Source organism: Streptopelia decaocto, assembly GCF_964273445.1.
Source record: "Streptopelia decaocto genome assembly, chromosome: 12".
Taxonomy (NCBI): domain Eukaryota; kingdom Metazoa; phylum Chordata; class Aves; order Columbiformes; family Columbidae; genus Streptopelia; species Streptopelia decaocto.
In genome coordinates, this window is record NC_138667.1 from 5,449,076 (window position 1) to 5,469,909 (window position 20,834).

General features: G+C 40.9%; 1 protein-coding gene across 4 annotated transcripts in view; it reads right to left on the bottom strand.

Annotated features, from left to right (window-relative positions):
• The window catches only part of SGCD (sarcoglycan delta), a 326,557-nt gene that overhangs the window by 210,434 nt on the left and 95,289 nt on the right, over positions 1 to 20,834 (bottom strand). The gene's annotated exons all lie outside the window — the stretch shown is intronic.

The following is a 20,834-nucleotide window of genomic DNA, read 5'->3' on the forward strand; positions in this document are numbered from 1 at the left end:
CGCCTGGCAGCAACCAAAAACCTCAGACAAGCACTGGGAAGTCCAGACATTCATCACTGTCATAGTATTAATCATCCCTAATCCCTGGCATATGGGAAAAAACTCAAATGACCATCCTGCCCCCACCCAGACAACAGAGCGTGCAAAGCTCAATCAGTCAGAGCAGCACAGAGCAGGTGAGGACTCTGACACAGGAGAAAGACTGTGGCAGCTCAACATACCACTAAATCCCATTATATCTTCACCAAAAAAATCCTGTACCCATGAACAGGTCGCAGCTATTTGGAAAACCAATTAGTGTTTGGGCTTACGAGAAGGAAGATTTCAGTTATCAGCATGTAAAACTGCACACACTGAAAGTGAGCATCACACTGCTTTTGTTTTGGTTTCTTTGTTTTAATATATATATATTATTTTTGCCGAAAGGCAACATAGCAAGCATGGTCACACAGATCAGAACAAGCAAATATATTCACTTCATTTAGAACTAATTACTTCACTGGGCCTTCTGTAAGCGGTTTATGTTACATGCCACACCTAAAGGCTCTAACAAGTGGAACAGCCTGTGAGATACCCACAACAGGAGCCAGGATGGCAAAGCCCAGCCCTGCATCTCTTGGTTCACATTTTCAGACCTTTTTCTTCTCTTGAACTCAGACATGAAGGACAGAAGTGGACCTGCACCGCTCCTGTCCCCTTCCAGGCCAACCATGAAAAATCAGACTGCCAACTGAAACGGCTGCTGAATGACTTATGGGTATAGAAATGGCTGATGCTGCAGTAGTTTGATCTGCAGGTAACAGCAAGACCTAATTCTACTGCTTTTAAGGGATTTCTACCTCTGGAGACCACAGTTACAATTACTTCTTCATTTTTGCTCGGAAATAGTCACGAAGAAAATCAGTGCTACATTTTTGTGCATTAACTACAGCATCAGCTGAGTTGAGAAGTAACAACAATAGCTTGCAATGATGATCTAGTCCTAAGTGCAGGAGCCTGGCTTCAGGTTGGAAAAGATGTGTTTTTTGGAAGCTTCTATTTAGTACAGCTTGCCAATGCTCATCAGAAGCAAATCTCTTTGGTAAGAAGCTGGCACACTGCCTTAATACGCTGCTATGCATGTGCACAGAGTTTCTGTACCGTCCGAATTCCTGCACTGCTGGGTGGATCATAAGTTACAGCACAGGGAGAGCATGCACTGTGCACTTCCCTCACTCCCAGCCACTACCATTATGGGAATTAGAGCACAACAGCAGCAAGCTGGAAGATGTTGCTGCCAAGCCTGATCCAGACGGAAAGGGCAGAGTTCTATGAACATGCAGTAATATGGGAGGATGGGACATGGAGAGGAAAACAACTTGGGTCATGCCAAAATGCAATAACTATGCACCATTTTTACATTCAGTTTCTGGAGCCCTGGATTGAATATTCAGGTGCATTCCTAAATTAACATAGTGAAGTAGTATCAGAGCAGTCTTCAAATTGGAAAAGTAGGCATATAGATGTTCTCATTAATTGGAAAAGGCAGACAAGACATTTTTCCAGTAAAAAGAGTGTATTTCCCTTGGAGGAGTCTCAGCCCTTTACTGATAGAAAGCATTAATTACACAAAAGAACTATACACTTTAGTTGTAACAAATCAAATCAAATATTAGATTTGAGGACACCACTTCCATCTTGAGATGTCACAAATCAATGAAGGCTGGGAGACTCTCACAGAAAGCCTTGCTATACACCTTTGCCCTGTTCTTATACTTTTCTTTAGGCATCAGCTATTCATCAAGATGAGGCCAGGGGCTGACCGGACCCTTATCCGACCCAGCACGGCCATCCTTGTATTTGGGTGTCAAACCGCTTGAGGTGCAACCTGCACCTTGTGGCTAGACATGACAATACTGGTGTGCATTTGCAATTTTAAATAGGGCAAAAAGGTATCTAGAAGCTGAATAACATACTTGCAAGCATTATTACAGTATAGCAGATATTCAAATGAGTATCAGCTTGTCTCATCAAAAATTAATTACAACCTACCTAACTGCAATTGAAGAAATTAGTTGGGCATGGCAATGATTAAATATTTAAAGAGTCTGGTGACTTTAAAATAATTGAAACCATATCTCCTTGCTTGGATATTAAATTTCTTCTATTTTTACTGCTAGTGTGACAATTACGAGATCAAAATTCCATGTGTGTGCACCCGTGCAGACATATCCACCCCACTCAGGTATCTACAACATGTTCATATATAGTCTCATAACTTCCCTCTTTAGCTATGGCCAAATTTGGGTAAACATGTTCAGCTAATACAGAGGAGCTCTACTGGTAGAGCCAGAAGAATTGCTGTGAAACAGGCAAGGGAAAACACATTTTTATTGCTAAGTATTTAACAAGGTCAACCTCCTCTATAAGTGCAGGAAAAAAGATCCCACAGCAGACTCTGAACGCAGCAGGGGATTATACCAATTCATTAGCAGGTATATCTTCTAATTACAGCCTTGGACATTAGTCCCCATACAGCTGAGCAGGCAACAGCTGCTGCGTTCTGCTACATCCTCAGAATCAAGCTCAGTGTTTTCTATGGAGCTTCAGGACAGCGGGGCTCACTGCGATCCCACCACATCAGCTTCAGCATAAAGCAAGGGGATTCAGTTACCTCAAAGGAGGCTCCTGCCTCCTCGCAGCTCAAGTCCCGAGAGAAGCTCGTTTCTACCTTTTATAGGATTTGTTCCTCCACTCCTGCCACGTCAAGGAAGCTGTAAGGATCAACAACTCATCCTGTCAGCTCCATCGCTGGTAAAGATTCTCACATTAATTTAGTGTAAAGGTGACACTGGTAAGGAAGGGAATAAAATGAGACTTTGAATCCCTCCTTCCAGAAGGCTAATGGTAAAAAATTGGTAGCAATGCAACTTTGGCACTTTTCCAACTATAACACTTAGAGCGTTGCCCACAGCCCTGAACCAGACATAGTTTATCATTCCCCACGGCTCAGTACAGAACATAAATAAAACAGAAGTCGCCAGCACTACTGGCACTCAGCTGTTCTGAGGTTTGTGTTTTTTCCTCCCCTGCCAACAAAACAAATACTGAACTAGCAGAACTGCAATCCAAGTGATAACATCCGTGATTAGGAAATTTGGTTCAGGCTGGTGGTGTGATGGGGTTCCTTAGGAAATTAACTCAATTGAAGAATGAAGCAATAATAAAATGAAGAACACATTGACTGAGATGCATATAATGGAATACTGTGATGTTACCGAAGATCAGCACTGGGTTTGTCATCCAAGTGCAAACTAAAGGTATCCAGGAAAAAGGAAATAAAAGCAGTGGTTAATCATGTTTGTTGTTTGCACTATTCCCATCATAACAGTATTAGTATTATATTAAGAGGTCCAAAAGTATGATTAATATCTTGCTGGGTTAGAAAATGCTAAGACAGAGCACAAGGTTTGCTGCTGTTGCACATGAGTAAGTAATTTCTGAAAATGAAATCCAAGAAATGCAGTGGAAATACTTCCAATTTAAAATAAAACCTGCCTGCTGAAGAAAAGAGCTTATATTAATGAAGGCTGCTTCTCAAGTTCAAAAGCATTAAGTTGTGGGCTGCTGTCTGACTGCCTAGCTGCTAACACTGCATTATACTACTACTAAGGTTTTTTTATTATTATTACCACTACTACTGCAGTCTGGTTACACTATAAAATAAGATCTCTTGAGCTCCTTAGATTCAGACATTTACATCTGCCCTTGTACTAGATGCTCTTTCATGAGATTATTGTTTCTTCTGTCAGTTCAATTGAAAGCAATAATAAAGTTAGAGCAACGCACACGTTCTTGTCAAATAATGCTTTCACAGGGCTGGAAGCACATTGCTGGGAAAAAAGCAATGTTTAACTGAATTCCCAGATTTAGGAGTGAATAAGTATCAAACAGCTTGCACTTAACTGGTCAGATCTTCAAAATAATTAAGTACTGAAATACACCCAGTCTTTCCAACAAGAGCTGACAGGTTTGTATCAGAGGCAACCGTGTCATACAACCTTTGCTGATATGACAGTATCTAAATGGGTTTCCTCTCACTCCAACGTAACATGGGAATGTAATCATGTCACTCATCTTAGTACCACAGTTAAGCTGTGAGCCTTAAAATTTGTCAATATATGCAACAATGCAGAATAAATTATGTTAACTGAGGAAAAGCATTATTTTTTGATCCACTCCAAGATAAACATCAAAACACTCAGAGTTAGTGCTATGAGACTCTTTTGGGATTTATTTTCTATATTCTGTAATTCAGGCACATTCCAGGATGAAGAACACTGTTTATTACTAGAAGCTTCAAATACCTTTGGATCTCTTTACCACAGCTGATAGCACGTAAGTGGATTGTATTACGGGATCAGGACATGAAAGCATAAGCTTTTTATAAACATACGGTACTTCTCTTTCTCTGTAGCAAAGGTGTTAGCTTGACCACTATTAACTTTAATCTCACTGGAACTCAGTGCATTTGTATTTTGCCACCCAAAACTGACTTCTCTCTATCTCCTTCAGACATGTTTAACCTTCCTTTTGTTTTGTTTTGGTTTTTTTTTAAGTTATTTATTTTATTTTGGTTCATAGACTCTCTCTTTTCAATACTTCAGATGAAATTTCCCAACAGTTGTGGCAGTGGCCTTACTCTGGTCTCCCTGGAATAGCTGGGATTTATTACTGGCTTGCATTAAGATTGGTCATAAGAAGCAACTGTCTGTGCTGCCCTAATCTGTCACTCTTCAGAGATACTCTGCTTTGTGTTACTGCCATTTCTAACCTGTTTCCTGCTGGAAAATGAACGAGTAAATGCATATCTTCATCTACTGTTAAATGTCATTGCTAAGCAAGCCTTTCGTCCTTTGCTAAAGTTGCTTATCTCTAAAGTTATTTATTTAACTCTGTAACTTTATTGTTTATCTCTGTGGAACATATTGGGATAAGCTGGTATACCAAATGTTAGAGAAAAATACAAGTATATTGGATTCTGTGGCACAGAGGACACACAGCTGTCAGTCAGTTGTCAATCCAGAATCTAAGCAGAGTTTTCCATTATAAATTCAGATTATTATTCTCAATGTTTTGATTTTAAAAGTCACACATAGCGTCAAACTCCAGTGCATTTCCTGGGAGTCTAAAATGTGATGCTCCTTTTATGCTTTAAGCCAAGTTTGGCTTCATTAGTAAAAACAATTGTTCCTAATCTTTTGCCAAACTTTGAAAAGTTTTGTCAGATAAATTAGTAGTATACAATGTGCTATCACTCTGAAGCCCCACCCATTGCTGTAGTTTCACACAGTTACAGCCCAGGGGAACGGTAAAACTCAACCAAGTCCATAAATGACACACAAAGGCAGCCTCAGTGCACAGATGTGCTACGTTAGTCCGAAAAGTATATCGAATTCACTGACACTTGAGAAACACCAACGTTACTTCTGAAATGTAGCTGCTTCTGTGTGGGTCATATATTTGAAGAAAAAAACCTCAAGCTGGAAACAGGCATAAAAGCCTGGTAAATCTCTAGAGCCTTTAAGTGTTTTAATTTCAGCCAGTGGTACAAAAAGGACAGAGCTGAGAGGACACAGAAGAGCGTACACAGGGGTCGGGCAGAGCACAGGAGAGGATGTGAGGGTGAAGGGATCCCTGCAGCAGCTCAGGAGAACCTTAAGGGCTGGATGAGTGCCCTGGAGAAGAAAGAAGAAGCCAGAGCAGGTCTGGGGCTGCAGGAGGATGCCAGAGCTTTCGAGAAGTGCGAGGAGTCTGGAGACAGTTGATGCAAGTCAAAAAGGTCCATAAGAAAATGGAAGCGCTTGCAAGCCCCAGAAGTTGGCTTTTTGATACGCAGCCACCAACATATTTGCAGTTGCAAATCCAGGCTCCCTTTATGTCTTCTCCCCTTTCCAAGTGCACACACTGCTCCAGCCTATGCTTTCTGGACCACAGAGACCATCTGGTCTTACATGCTGAACTACAGAAAACCGTCAGTAACAAGTGCAAAGCAATGAGCAATCCAGTAGTGATGCAGAAGGCATCCCCGCCACAGACTCCACGTGACAAAGACCTTGATTTCACCCATGTAAACACCTCCTGCTGTCTGCTCTCACAGAAAGAAGGTTAGATGGACTTTTCCAACAAGCCACCAAACTGTCTGAAATACTCTCATCCACCCGTAAAATAAGGCAGTGTCACACTGCTTCAGTCGGTAAAGGCTGGCTTCCTCGGGATGCTGTAAATCCTATAGAATGGAGCAGAAATACAGCACTCGGCAGAGCCTGAACCGCGAGTGTCTGAACTGCCTTCAATCTCATTAGGTGCTCAGTAGTCTCAGAGCAATCTTTTGATTTGTGCTGAAAACCAAAGCAGCTAAAAGTAGACTATCAAATATAAGGGAGCTTAGAATAACATTGTTAGGAAACACACTGAATTCTCTTCAGACACAGTTCCAGACTGCTGACATCTTTTGAAGTCTGTGATTAGCAGACCCCAGCCAGAAACATGTCACTAAGTCCAGCTAGAGCACATTTAGCCACCGCTGGCAATGAAACCATACAATGCACCTGAACCCCATCGAAATCTAGACATGGTCAAAGTATAATAACAAAATACAGATGAAAACTATTCATAACAGGGCACCATTTGGGACAGAAATTGGCCTTATCACTGATAAAATTTTTTGTCTTCTACAGACACACATTCACATAGAGAATTAGCAGTGCTTACAAGATAACTGTCTGTGCCATCAGGTGACTGCATGCCCAAATTCTATTCTACCCACAGGTCATCATGCCAGCAAGTAATTGTGTCAATTAAAGTATCTTTGAAAATACAATCTCATAGTGTGCTTTGCCTCTTTTTAAAGTCCTTCTAAAACGCCAAATAATACTACCATTAAAACCATACTGCAGTTCTGCATGTATTTAAGTCAATAACACAAATTCATCTCCGGGGTGATTTTTTTTCAGTCGGGTCACCCTTAAAGAATTGAATACTGCAAAAAAAGCCTACGGCTATCTATTTGCATAGCACTGCAAATGTCTGAACCCCACTAAAACAAAGTTCATTGACCTGAATTTATCTCTGGGGTAACTTCACTGACTTCAACAGGCTTTTGCCCGTGATAAATTTGCCCACTGGGTTCTGGGACATGAAATGACTGTGAAATCACAGCTTGTAGAAATGTCATTGAGCAGGTTTGGATACGGGCAAGCCTCTGCATCAAAAAACCCTTCTCCCTACAAATCTGCAAACCTTTGGCAGTTTGCAAAACGCTGCTCTTAGAAACATTTTGAAGAGCTATAAATAGACTGCTAAGCCCATGATAAATTATAATCTGTGAAGGCTGCATGACTAGAAATGTCTGAAGCTCTGGGTTTTCAGTGGGGGTTTTCAGGAGCTGACTCAAGACAAATGTTGAGACTTCAAGTTTTCACAAGCCTGTGAGTGTGTGCATGTTAGTCACTTCTGGGTTCTTCCTGTTTCTAATGAAAAGTGGTATTTTAGAGGTCACAAGCTGACACCATTAAAAAAAAAAAAAAAGAAATTCCAAATTAAAAACAAACAAAACAAAAAAAACCTACACAAAACCACACCCACACAGAAAGGTTCAAGTTCCTACAGTCTGATCTCCCTGAAGCTTCTAAGTTTCAGAAGGCATATAGGTGGTTTCAGACACTTCTTAACTGTGTCTCACAAGCAACCTCAGAAACCTCAGTGCAACCTCCTGGACTCTTGAGCCAACCTGAAGTTACAGCCATGTATTCTGTTCTTCTGCAACAGCAACTCAAAGGGCTGAATTTTGCCAGCTCTGATTTGCATTCGGAGTAGAAATAGTTACATATTCCTAGTAACTTATCTGTTGTTCTCAAAAAAAGCATCACTGCTCTGATTGCTCACTAAGCTTGAAGAATAGCATAGGAAGATGGCACATGCACATTACAAAAAATATGAAGCAATAAACAGAGTGTGGGGGGGAAAGTATGATTAAATTATCAGTTCGTGTAAGTCAGCCTGGAGATTTTTAAGTTAATGACTACAGAGCAATTTTTATCTTTTCAGACTCGCACTGCACATTGTGTTTTTGCAAGCAACCCAAAGAGATGTGACAACCACTGTCCAGCAATAAACATTTTACAGTAGCCATTACAATTACACCCAGGCAATTATCCCAGTGCCAGAGACTGATGGGAAATATTCCTTCCCCTTTCTGTTTCACTGTGGAGGGACAACGAAAAGTAGTTAAAGCATATATTAATGGTTCTTTAAATAATATACTTGATTACATCTACTGCAGAATAGTTTCCTTCATGTTTTTGTAATGAAACTGACAATGAAAAACAAATTTCTGCCTGCAGTTTGTATCATTATAAACTCAACTCATTTGATGTGGAAAACCTACAGTTTAATTGCTTGATTTAGATTTGCCTGGTAGAATGCATCCTGAAACATTACTCTTAAAATTATGTTAATTTATAACTGAAAAGCTAAATTTACAAAGGCAATAACATTCATTATTTATTTGCCCATTAAAGCCGAGTATTTATTACCAAGCTAATTGGCTTCATGAGCCTGCCAAAAAATTAAAAAATAGTTTATTAACTGATTTATACAGGAATGATACTGCTATATCTCTTAGCAGGTTGTGTGTGTTTAATGGATTGCTCTGATATACAAGTACATTTCTTTCATTTATAGTGTGTTATCTATAGTATTTTCATAAGATTTAGTTTTTCCTTCCTCAATAAAAGATGCCAGTTGTGACTCAAACCAAGCTCCTTTACTGTTCCATACCCAAAATCCTTTATGGAGTGTGATGGGTTTTTATGGGCCTGTAATAATTTATGAAGATTGCATCTTGCCTGGTCACTTAAATACTCACCAAATGCAGGACTCCATTGAGTTAAATCAACCAAAAAGGGAAACACAGTAGCTCAAAATAATCCAGCTCACAGCCAGAATAGCAGGGCTGTTAAGAGACAATACCCAGTACTGAGGAGTCTCCATTCTCACTAATATTTTAGCTTCATTTCCACATGCAAGATCACAAATATATTCAATATTTATGCATGCGTCCTCAAAATAATACAATTAAGTTCCTAATGCTTACAGAACAATTTGAGTGTTACCTTAATGCATGATGAAAGGCTCGTTTTGATTGCTGTCGAGACAGAAATTCTAATTCCATGTGGCAACATCTTTCAACTCCAGCACAAAGCAGATACCTTCTCCTCCTGCTTATGTTCCTTAAATACGTGACTTTCCCAGAGGGTGACTGGATTACTACAGAGCGGCAGCAACACGACCATCAGCGTCAGGCAGAACCGCTGACATCTTTGCTTTTGCTCATGAAAGTCCTCTTTGACTGAGGCCTACTCTTTTGTGAGTGCACAAAATAAACTGAATGAACTCTGAGACAGCGCTGAGACAGTAACCAGTATGTTTGAATATTTATTTATGCTGGTGTCCTCGAAACAGGATGATTAGGTGTAAACGATGGACTAAACTTCCAATCATGGTGTAACTGTATTGCAGGGGAAGGACAGACCTGTCCAAGAAAAAGAGGCAATAGGATTCGGCATCTCATCTTATGTGAGAAGGAATGGGTTGAATCACAGTTTAAAGCTCTGCTGCCCTTAACTTTTTCCTGCAACTCCTCCTTTACCGTCTGGAGCCCAGCAGTGGAGCCAGCGACATGGAACGCGTGAACCTCTGCCTTGGGGAAAATTCACCTGGCTTCTACTATCAATATTCCATTCCACACTGTGAGGTTGGATTCAAGACATACAGTTTAAAACAAACAAACAAATACAAACAAAACAAAAAAACCCAAACAAAAACCCCCACACCCAAACCTTCCAACTTGTAACTGAAATTCTGGGGTTTCTTTGTCCACGTATTAGCTTCCATCACAGTAAAACAGACCTGAGCCAGAATCACAAATCCATCCAACATGTGCCTTTTCTAAATTTACGTGGGATGTTGATCCTTATGCCAACAGAGCAGACATGCTAGTATCTCTCAGTGCCAATTTTCTCTAATTACAAAAGAAACAAAGCCCAGTATAACATAGCAGTGTAGGATCTCAAGACACAGAACCAGCAACAGCCAGAAGAATTTCTTAACACCCAAATCCAACCCGTGATGTTGAAGACACACATTTCTTGACAGTTAAATTCAATGCTCTCAAAAATGACAAGGGGTGATATTTGATGTGAGTCTGCTAAACCAGGTTAAAACTAGAGCTGTTCCACATACACATCCAAAGCAATGCAGGGCTGTGTGGCAGGTCGCTGCAGAAAGCCCTGGACCCTCAGTCTCCCACATGCAGATTTTCACAGGGCCACTTGCCCTGAGTTTCTCTTTATCCCTTTGCAAGTGCAGAGACTTTGCATCCTTTCTAGTAAGACCTGATCAAAAGGCTGCTGTCATCACGGTAAGACTCCCCATTAATCTGGGGATTTAAATATCAGAATTGCAGAGTTTGTCCCACCACCTGTTGTGCTCAGGACTACAACAAACTTAGTGCAAAGCAAGAGATCTGGTTGCTCCATGACTATTTAATGTGCCTATCGCATATCTAGGAATTTGGTGCAACACACTTTTCCATGGGCTTTCACTGATGGCCTGAATAGATTGGAAAGCATCTATGTGGCAATATTCACTGAGATACAACGACACTTCTTGTAAACCTTTGCCTCAGAAACCTTTGACTGGTCTAAATTGCATCCGCAGCTGCTTCTCCCCAACAAAGCACAACCCAATGAGAGAATAACAAGGAATCACTAAGCAGAGCAGAGGAGGAAATTTTTCTACCTTTCAAAGTTTGTTACTTTTTAAAAAAATATATATACAACTAGACCAAAAGTCAAAGTCTCAGAAGTCCATTTAAAACTCATTTATTTGTGCAATGTTTCATTGGAATTTCAGAGTTTTTTTGAAAACTTTGTTAACTATCATATAAGATATATTTCCTAGAAAAATAATTTATTTCTAACTAAACCCCAAGCCTTTTGTTTAAAAAACTATAGAAGAAACTATTTTTAATAAACTCCACAAGTCTTGTGCTGTTCTGTTTTGGTTTCAGCCCAGTGTTTGCTGAACCTGGCCTCTGCCTCACTATTATTCAGGTATTAATGGTTTGGCACTGACCGGTGCCAAGACATCAGACTGCAAAATCCCGATCAGGTCTGGCATGAAGCAGCAAACCTCACAGATAAAGACCTGGTAGGAGGCAGTGCTGGTAAACAAGGATAATACTGCATGACAGATAACTAGCAGAAGACAGGGTGGAAAACAGAAGATAATTGTCAAGCATGTGGTATTTTTAGCAACAATCAACCAAAATGCCTTAGACATCAGTTTCAAGCCACTTAATCCTCTTAATGACATGCTATGGCTTTTATTTATGATTAGGGTTTCACTTTGTTTTCTACAGAAGATTCCCCTCAGACTCTCACATTCAATGTGCTTTGTAAATAGTTCTGTGAGTATTAGGTTAGAGTTTAGTTATAACAGCGCTAAATTATTCCAGCTGGGTCATTATTAATTCTCCTAATTTTGCTATCATTCACTATCATTACAACAACGCAGCACCCTACGGATACATTTATTACAGAGCATAAATCCAGTGCTCACAGAAGATGCTGGAATGCCTACTCTGCAATCTTTATGCAAAAAGAATTATCTTTAAGACAACTTTTTAAAGGCTTACTTCCAGATTCTCATCCTCCGCCCACCTATTACATTTTTGTATGATGTTAGATAAGTTTTCTGTAAGTGATACTCCACTGCAGTACAGGTTATTGCCCAAGGCAAAACTCTCTCAGTATATACACTGGGGAAAGGGATGGTAGAGAGAGAGCAAAGAACATACTGCTGTACACAGCAATCTCCATTAGAGAAAGTATTTATAAAAATAGACATTTTAAAATATCTTAATGCATATTCCCCTCCCCTTCAAAGATATTATGCTACTGCACATATCTTTGTCTAACACAAGCGTATGTTTCATAGGGTCTCGATTCAGAAAAGCAACTAATTCAGGGAAGAGCTTTTAGTTCCTGCTTAAAATCTGTCGGAGAAAAACTTAAGCAAACGTTTCAGTGTTTTCCTAAATCAGAACTGTAACTGGATTTATGAGTGCATAAATCCCCCCATGTCATGCATTCATGCATACAGATTTTGAAATTTTGGTTCCATTATCAAGGCAAATTGCCACCTGTTTGGCCACCTTTGAGTCTGGTAACAAGAGGTCATAAACGTGTTTTAAGCAGCTGCTCTGAAATAGTCTCAAATGTTTCAATACTCTTCCCTCCAGCTTCCTTAGGTTACCTCCCTTCCTCCGCAGTTGGAACATTTTCTGAGTATAGTGGATCACAGACTAATACTAGAAGCATTAGTGCTGGTTTTATTGCGTCCCTCTCGGGTTGCCTACATCCATTGTGAACACCTTGTCACAGCAGCTTCTGTTGGCCACCCATCAGTTTGAGGGTCCACAGTGACATGCTGAGCTCTCCTGAAGCAACGGTCCCTATACAGCAAGTCCTTATTTTGCCTGTGTGCAATTTGTTTCACTTTTTAATGATTAGTGCTCATCCACACTTGGAAAATGTACTTTCTGGTCCATCATCCAAGCAACTAATGAAAATTATTAAGGTAGAGTCTTCTCACAAGCCATAGCCAAAATGTCAAAGGACATTTGAATTAAATATTAATAAACTGCTGTTAGAGATTTTGTTCAAGTCAGGTCTGCAGCCATTAGTAGTTATTGGCCAGTGAATTCCTCGCTACCTGGGAATGTGCACCTCTGCTAAAACCTTCTACTGATCCACAATCAAAAAGTTTGAAAGCTGCAAATCTGAGCTCAGCTTTCTCTCAGATGTGAGAATGCGGTGTTTTAGTGAGCATCCGATTCCTGGCTAAAGACCACGCACTTCTGCTTTCCTCCCTATTGGATCAGCCACCCAGAGAAGGAAATTAGATCAGTTTGGGCTTCATAAAGCATATTAGATATTATTTGCTGCTGTGGAAGTTCAATAATTTGCTCTGTATCTTTTTGAGTATTTACAAACCTCTATTTCCCTTGTATCGTCCTCTGTGATGACAGGTACTATTAATATGTTGCCTTCCTCTGGACTTCTGACAATTGCCCTATCCTCCACAAGCTTCTGAAAGTCATTGTAAATAATTTGGTGGGTACATATCAGAAGGCCATGCTGACCCAAATATATCACATTTTTCTAAATAATCCTTATCTTGTTCTTGCCTTTTCTTGTAACCCCTTGTTACAGTGAACGCTGTTATAGATCTGACACAATTATTAACCTTTCTGTGAAGAGCAGGGCAAAATAATGGCATTTGGTATTTCTATCTCCTCTGTCTAGTCCATTTATTTGCTTCCCCTTCTTACTGATGGACTTTGGCCTTCCTCTTACTGCCAGTGCTTTTGTAAGTTGTTTCATAACCATTTATAGTTGTAACTGACTTTGCATCTCGATACTTCTGACTTTAGCCTATGTGGCTGCACAACTGCTGTTCTTAGCCATCCATCTTTTCCTTGCCAGGTTTGTACCATTCCACATTAGTGAAAAGCTCCTGGTACAGCCATGCAAGTTCCTCATGACTTTTTTTTTTTTAAATTAATAATGATATAGGTTTAGATGTACTGGCTTCAGAAGGGGCTTGGCTACAAACTTTAACTGCAGAGGCGTTCTGGAAGCCACAATACGCCTCCCACGTGCACTGCTCCAAAGATGTACCCAACTATGCCAACGTCTGCCTTCCCACCGAGCGATGCACAGCTGGACTGAACAGCACAGGAGGAAGGGATGAACAAAAAAACTCTCAAACTTTTCACTCCTTACCCCTCCTCTCCATATGCAGTGATTAGGAAGGACGTATCAAATATCCACATTCCTAGGTAATTACTCACTGTGCAAATAATCAGAGGATAGGGTGGAGGTCTCCTGGACTCACAGCCCCTATGTGCTCTACACACAGCCAACAACCTACCCTCACACATTGCTGAGCACTGAACTCTTCAGCCACAGCAGCTTTAGTGAACTCTAGGCTGAATCTCAAGAACAGGTATGAGTTGGGTAGGAGCTTGCCAGCTTCCTTAGTCTTGGCTAAATGCATTTTCTCAAATCATCACTGCACTCTCTCTCACAAAAGATTTTTGAATGCAACAAAAATAGTCTAAAAGTAACTGTTGTCTCCCCTTGGACTGTAGACACTTAACAGAGCGAAGAACTACCAATTTATTTCATGTTCAGCTAAACTGATTGAAATGCTTTAAGTTACATTGATTAACAAAGTTTTGGCTTTAAATATTGCATGGAATTCTGGGGAAACACATAGACGTCATTTCATGAAAGGAATTTGAAAAGTGAAGTGTACGCAGACATGAAAACAATACATACCCGCATTACTGCAATATGACTGGGTAAAAGGTTTGAATGTGCCCCATTTTTATACATTCTCCAAGCAAGAAGAAATGGATCATAAACTGAATGACTAAATAGGTTCTAGATCATCCTTGGATTTCAGTGCCCAATCTACCTCTAACCTACACCTAAGGTAGCCATATACACTATGCAAAACACAGTACCCAACAGGCATTGAGAATCTTGAATCCATCCCTATGAAGTGCTACAGATGAAAGATGCAGAGAGATGGGACCTTTACCTGGAGAAACTCACAGAGAGGCTGGTGCTGTCCTGGCAGTGGGAAATGGAGCCACACAGGGGAAAGAACAAACCAGAGGTCTTGTTTCTTTGCTGTGCTACTCCTCCCAAATTATCCAGTCTTTGTGCATGAGAGCAAATACCTCAGCTTACAGCACTGCTTTAATTAAGAAGTTTGCTCAAAGGTACCTTCAATATGAAGGTGTGGGCTTTTCCCCCCTTCCAACATTTTGCATCCCAAGTTCAAAAGTTCAGTTACTTCTTAAATTTAATTAATTCCTCTCTGCCCAAACCCAGCCTGCTCAGACACTACTAAAGAAGCTACGTGACATACCCAATACTTCTGGCCATCAATAAATCTCTGTCCTAAGCTGTCTTCCTATAGCCCACTGATCAGCATAAGTTATTTTCCCCACTGAGAGCAATACCCTTGTAAAAATGTCCCATAACCAATTCCAATCAAAATGTCACCTGCCCTATACCTACCCCATCTTCACAGTTTCTCTCCTGAATATTCTGGTGGTATCATATTTTCTTCAATACCTTTTGGATTTTGTACACCTTGGTCACGACCCCTCTTAATCTCTCCTATTCTAATGAATATAAACATAATTTTTGTAACCTCTCCTCCTAGTTTATAACCCCTGAGGCCCTCTATAATCCTTGTTAAAACTGTATCCATAATTAGGGTGCCTAAAAAGATCAAAATGAACGAACAAGAAAGTGCCTACTTAATACAAATTGTTACATGAATAACCAACATCTCCCCCTCCAGACGCACCTTTCCCATTCGAACCTCAGTGTTGAGGGCAAGTCGGCTGCTGATTTCTGCAGATCAAGCGCTTTAGCCAGGACAGCCTTTGAAGCTTCAGGGTGCATCGCTCCTCCCAAGTGCACACTGCAATATTCATCTTTCTGTTACTTGTGCGAACTCATTACAGCTACACATACAGACGCACGCATTTATATTCTCTGCAGATAACTGAAAATCCGCACCTGCCCGTGTTATATATCAAACTGCCCTCCATCTGTCTATACACAGGCAGACATTCATATATACCCACATAGATGGCAGACTGTTTCTTGCGTGCACACACAGGCATGCATGCACACGGAGGTAGGGACATGTTTAACAATGCTTTTACCAAGGAAAGAGAACACTAACCACAACCATGTTTAATACAGAATTTCAGATGAAGATGTTAATAACACACCAACTGGCCTTCAGCAGTTGCTGTGGCCAGCATTCCTTGGTTGGACAGATCCTTGAATCCTCCACTGATAAGCACTGTAGAAGCCTCCAAGGGATGAACATAAAGTCACAAAAATGCCCAGGGCACAGAAGATAAACACCTTGCAGAGGATATCACTGTGTCCTTACGGATTATGCTATATGATATTAAGAATTTGGAATCTGCCATAGCAGATCAGACGAGCGCTCTGTTTAGACCAGAAACCGGAATCAGGCAATAGTAAAGGTAGATGCTTCAGGGAAGGGTTTAAGAAATCCTTTCAAATAGCTATGGAACAACTAAACCACCTGTGCTATTTTCTTGCTCATCTTGATTATCCCGAGAGTTGGCAGATAACCTGAAAAGGAAGAATTTCTCTATGTCTCTCAAGCATCTCCCTTCCAGTCCTTACCGTTGTATGGTGAGTGGTCTCACTGCTGTGAAATGAGGTCCAACCCTTTGGACTTCAGCTCTTGAGGTTTTGTCCTTGGTGGCACCTTGTGGCAATTTGTCCCCCAGCCTCGGCAACTCAACATCTCCTCCCACACCCACAAAATATGAAATCACAAGCTCATGACCAATCTGCTCCTCTTCTAAGAGGTTCTTTGCAAAAGTTGCTCACACATTAGTGAATCATTTCCAATCTGTTTTGCATAAGCAAATTTAAGGTATTTCATTATGGAAATGTATGCCAAAACATCTTCCCACAGAGCTTCACATTGTCACGGTGTGACGCAGCTACGTAGGGTCGAGCCTGTGGTGCATTTTACATAACACAAGGCTGCAACCTGTTTATAATGAGGTCATGATCTATGCAATTAGGAAAGGTGAAAATGCATTTATTTGTCCTTGGCATGCTTTTTAACTTCATATCTGCTACTCGGCAGGTATAGCCAGCAGTAACAACCTGCAGTAAGAAATGGTACTAAAAAAGCTGTAGCCCACACCAAACTCAGACTTAATTTTTCTTTGTCGTTATTTTCTATTAGAAGATCATTACTATGAAGCATTATCTGCATATTCTACCATGCCTACATTCATGCTACAAGAGCAAATCAGTGGCTGATAATAGCTATGTACTCCTTCAAGAAATCTCACTGCCTTTACAAGACATTAAGTTGGTAAGTTTTTTTATCAGCACCTTATTTATCTAGGCAATTCCCATGCTGATGAGCTTCATCATTACTGAGGGTGGGCAACATACGCTTCTCTTTAATACTACTGGCCTTTGCAAAGAAAATACAGCTCCAGCTTTGAAAAGTGAGGACACTCAGCTGCCTGACTGGTTTAGTGCTGTAGAACATAATGAACATTTATGATGCTGCTATTTAGTGCCAAAATATTGACCCATCAGCATAAACCAGGCAAGGCTGCAGCTTCCTTCCTCGCAGGCAGCCTCCGAGCAGCTCCTGGTACATGGAGAAGATAAACCAGAAACCATGTTTTCTCAAGCCTTTGACACACAACAGCGGCTTTTTCTTTCCTCAAGAAGTTCACTGTCGCCATCACATATCACACTGTTTTCTGTCCTGAGTGCTGAGTGCTCTCACCAAGCAGCCTAGCAATGAAGACAAGAAGCCCCAGAAACCTTTTTGGGGAATGCAAGTCACAACCTCCCATCTTCCAAAGCAGAGCTTCTCCTGCTCAGTGCCATGAAGACAGAGCCCAGCAGCTCAGCAGCCCTGGTAGCAACCAAAGAGCTGTGATTTCCAGGCTGCCTCTGATACGATGTGGGCTCCCGGGGATTCTGATCCCTGCGAGAGCTGCTGGACAGGGGCAAACAGCTGAACCAGCAATCTCCAAGCTTGGCTTCAGCTATACCTTGAAATCTTAACAAAATGTTTCCATTACATCTGTTTTGTGCTTCTTTTCTTTGATTTTTTTTTTTTTTAACACACTTTTCACTCCTCTCAGGAAAAGAACAACTTTTTCTTCCCCTCCCACCAACTAACTGGAAATTCTGACCTCAAATCAACTCTTTCTGGAGGATTTTGAGTAGCTGCCAAATAGCCACCTCTCATTACAATACTTTGAATGAGATTTTAATATATAATAATTAAGTTCACATTTCTTCTCCAGACGCATGTCTGTACTCTAGCATAAGAATTCTGCTGGTAACTTTACTGTAGATGCAAACTACAGGAGCTCATACCTGCTCCACATCTCCTACCCGGAAAAGAGCAGTGATAGAGCTCAGACTGGAGAGAACTATTACTAATCTAGAGCACATCTACCACTTTTTGGCCTGTAAATTAAACAGTTTCATGAGCTCTCCTCTAGTTCTTGAGCTACAAAAAACAGAAAGCAAGGAAAAAAAGAGTTCACAGAGTTCCTAGCTGAAACAGGCAATAACATTCAGTAATGATCAATACATGCTCTAACTCTTGCCTTTAGGATATAACTGGTTAGGGAGAGTCTACATATAATGATCAAAACGTTCTCTAATTCTTGCCTTTAGGATGTAACTGGTTAGGGAGAGTCTACATAGAGATGTAACTATGCAATTACATAACCATGAAGATCTATAAATATTATTAAATTCCAGTTAATAGAAACAAAGTACAGACTTGTGAATGTGAAACCGTAAAAAAAAAAAAAAAAAGATAAGAGCTTCTTTCACATTTGTCTGCTGGTTAGAGAAATAAAAAATCTTACTGCTTCTTACCGGCAAAGGTGCTGGTTTGACAGCCATGAAGAGTGATCTATTTATTCAAAGTAATGCTGGCAGCAATGGTACTTGCAACGTGCCCAACCCTGTATCTATTTTCAGTTCCATCAGTAAGCTAAAGGTTAAAGCTATTTATTTAAACCCACACCCACATGCCATTTAAATTGACCCAAATTATTGCCTGAGTTGTAACCTCTCTGTACTGAAGTCCCCTCAGGGGCTGCTTCTTCATTTCAGGCTCAGAAAATTCCTCCCTCGCAGGATAAAAGCGGGGTAAAGAGCATCTCCAAATAAAAATGGAGAAGAAAAGTGAGTAGGAGGAGTTCATCTTCAAAGAACGCCTTTTGGTGTTGTGGATACTGCAGAAAACTTCAGCTTTATTAGATAATTATCTAGAGAGGTTAGCTCCAGTTAAAGTACATGTTGTGATAAAAGATCTCATTGGCATTCCTGTTCCAAGGATTCCTAAAAAGAAAACCAAAAACCACTACACATTCTGCTTGCCTTTGTGGCTGCAGCTGGAAGGAAAACCACCAAAACCCCCCAAAATGGAAAAGTAAAGGTGGTCGCACACAATCAGCCCACTCTGGAAGTAATCCTTTGCAAACAGTCCTCTCTGTGCCGGAGGATCAGGACTGAGGAGGAACAGGAGCCTCTTGCAGTCATGCACCAGTTAACATGAGCAAAGTGCCATTCCAGGAGTGAAATTACTCTCTAGGCTGATAAAAGGCAAAGGGAAAGCAGCATCTGGCCTACAATATTTAGCCTTTTCTACACAGTTTAATGCTGTGTGAAGCATGGCAAAAGCAAAGCTGCCTCAGCCCCGGGAAGACAGCTGGCGATGAAACGCAGCAGGGACACCATATGATGGAAAGCTTCTAATTACAAAATCTCTGTCTTGCCTGTCAGAGCAGCCGCACAGTAGCACAGGGTAGATCACGGAGGAGTTGCGAAAAATCAGGCAGAGATAAGACTTGAAATCCATCTCCAGATGGAAACTTCCCATGCCTTTGAGTTCAGCTGGCTCTTCGATCTAGCTGCAGACCAAAAAGGTGTGGATCAGCGAAGTCAAGACATACCCAAAGTTCAGGGCTTGTCCAGCTTTGACTTCTGATGGGGAGCCAGCCATACAAAGAGATATTCAGCAGGGAATTTCAGTGCTAACAGACCAGAGACTCCCAATTCCATCAGCCTGAGTGATAATCCATGAAAACCAAGATTCACTCACACTAACACAAACCACAAAGATGCAAAAACAGTAACCCAAGAGGTCTGAATTTCATTTTATGTTCGCTAGACACAAAACAAGAAAAGGAGGACTTTTTCTTTCAACCTATATACAGTACCTCATTGCACATTGATACTGTTAATTGCTATTCAAGTGCTGAGAGGCAAAGATGCAGCACACTCTTAACAAGCTGAAAAATTTGCTAAATATATCAGTATTACAGAGAGAAAGGCAAACCCTCCAATACCATGAAAGCAGGACCGCAGAGAAGCAAGGGAGGTGGCTCCGTGCTGACAGAGACTGGTACGGGTCCCCACTAAGGCTGATGTAAAACCTGCTACCTTTATGCTACACTTCAGTCACCACTGCGACTACACGAACCCTCTGAGGCTCCTAATAGCAGCGTCCCACTGAGAACACTGCAGTGACATGAAGGGCCACATGTCCACGAACTTCTAAATCCGGGCTTTCCCTCCTCCCCTCTTCTTTGGCCGCTCAAGCTCTGCTGTATCAGGACCATCGGAATTATAAGAGCACCACTGTCTGCTGGGAAGGAATCGAGCAGTGATATTTTCAGCTGTACTGCCAGCATGTTTCTGCAGTACTGTGAGATGGGAAAAAACAAAAAGAGCTGACTAAATTCTACAGTAAATATAATTAAGCTCCTGCTAAACCATATAACTTCGGCTAAATTTGAAGTACAAACGATAAAACTGTTTTATCAACTTTGTGCTGAGTAAGAGTGGGATAAAGAATTAGATCTTTACAATTCAGTGTGAGGCAACCCCAGCCCTGCAGAATCAGCATCATCTGGGCCGTGCGTGGGTGGCCCAGCTGGACACCTAATTTTTGAGACAATGGTTGATAGATATTTAAAGCTATTGCTCAAAGGGCTTAAATAATGAGCAGTAAATTCACTCATTATCATTTGCTGTACAGCTGATGAAAAACAAGTCAGATCTCACATGCTGCACAAGTTTTGGTGAAATCTG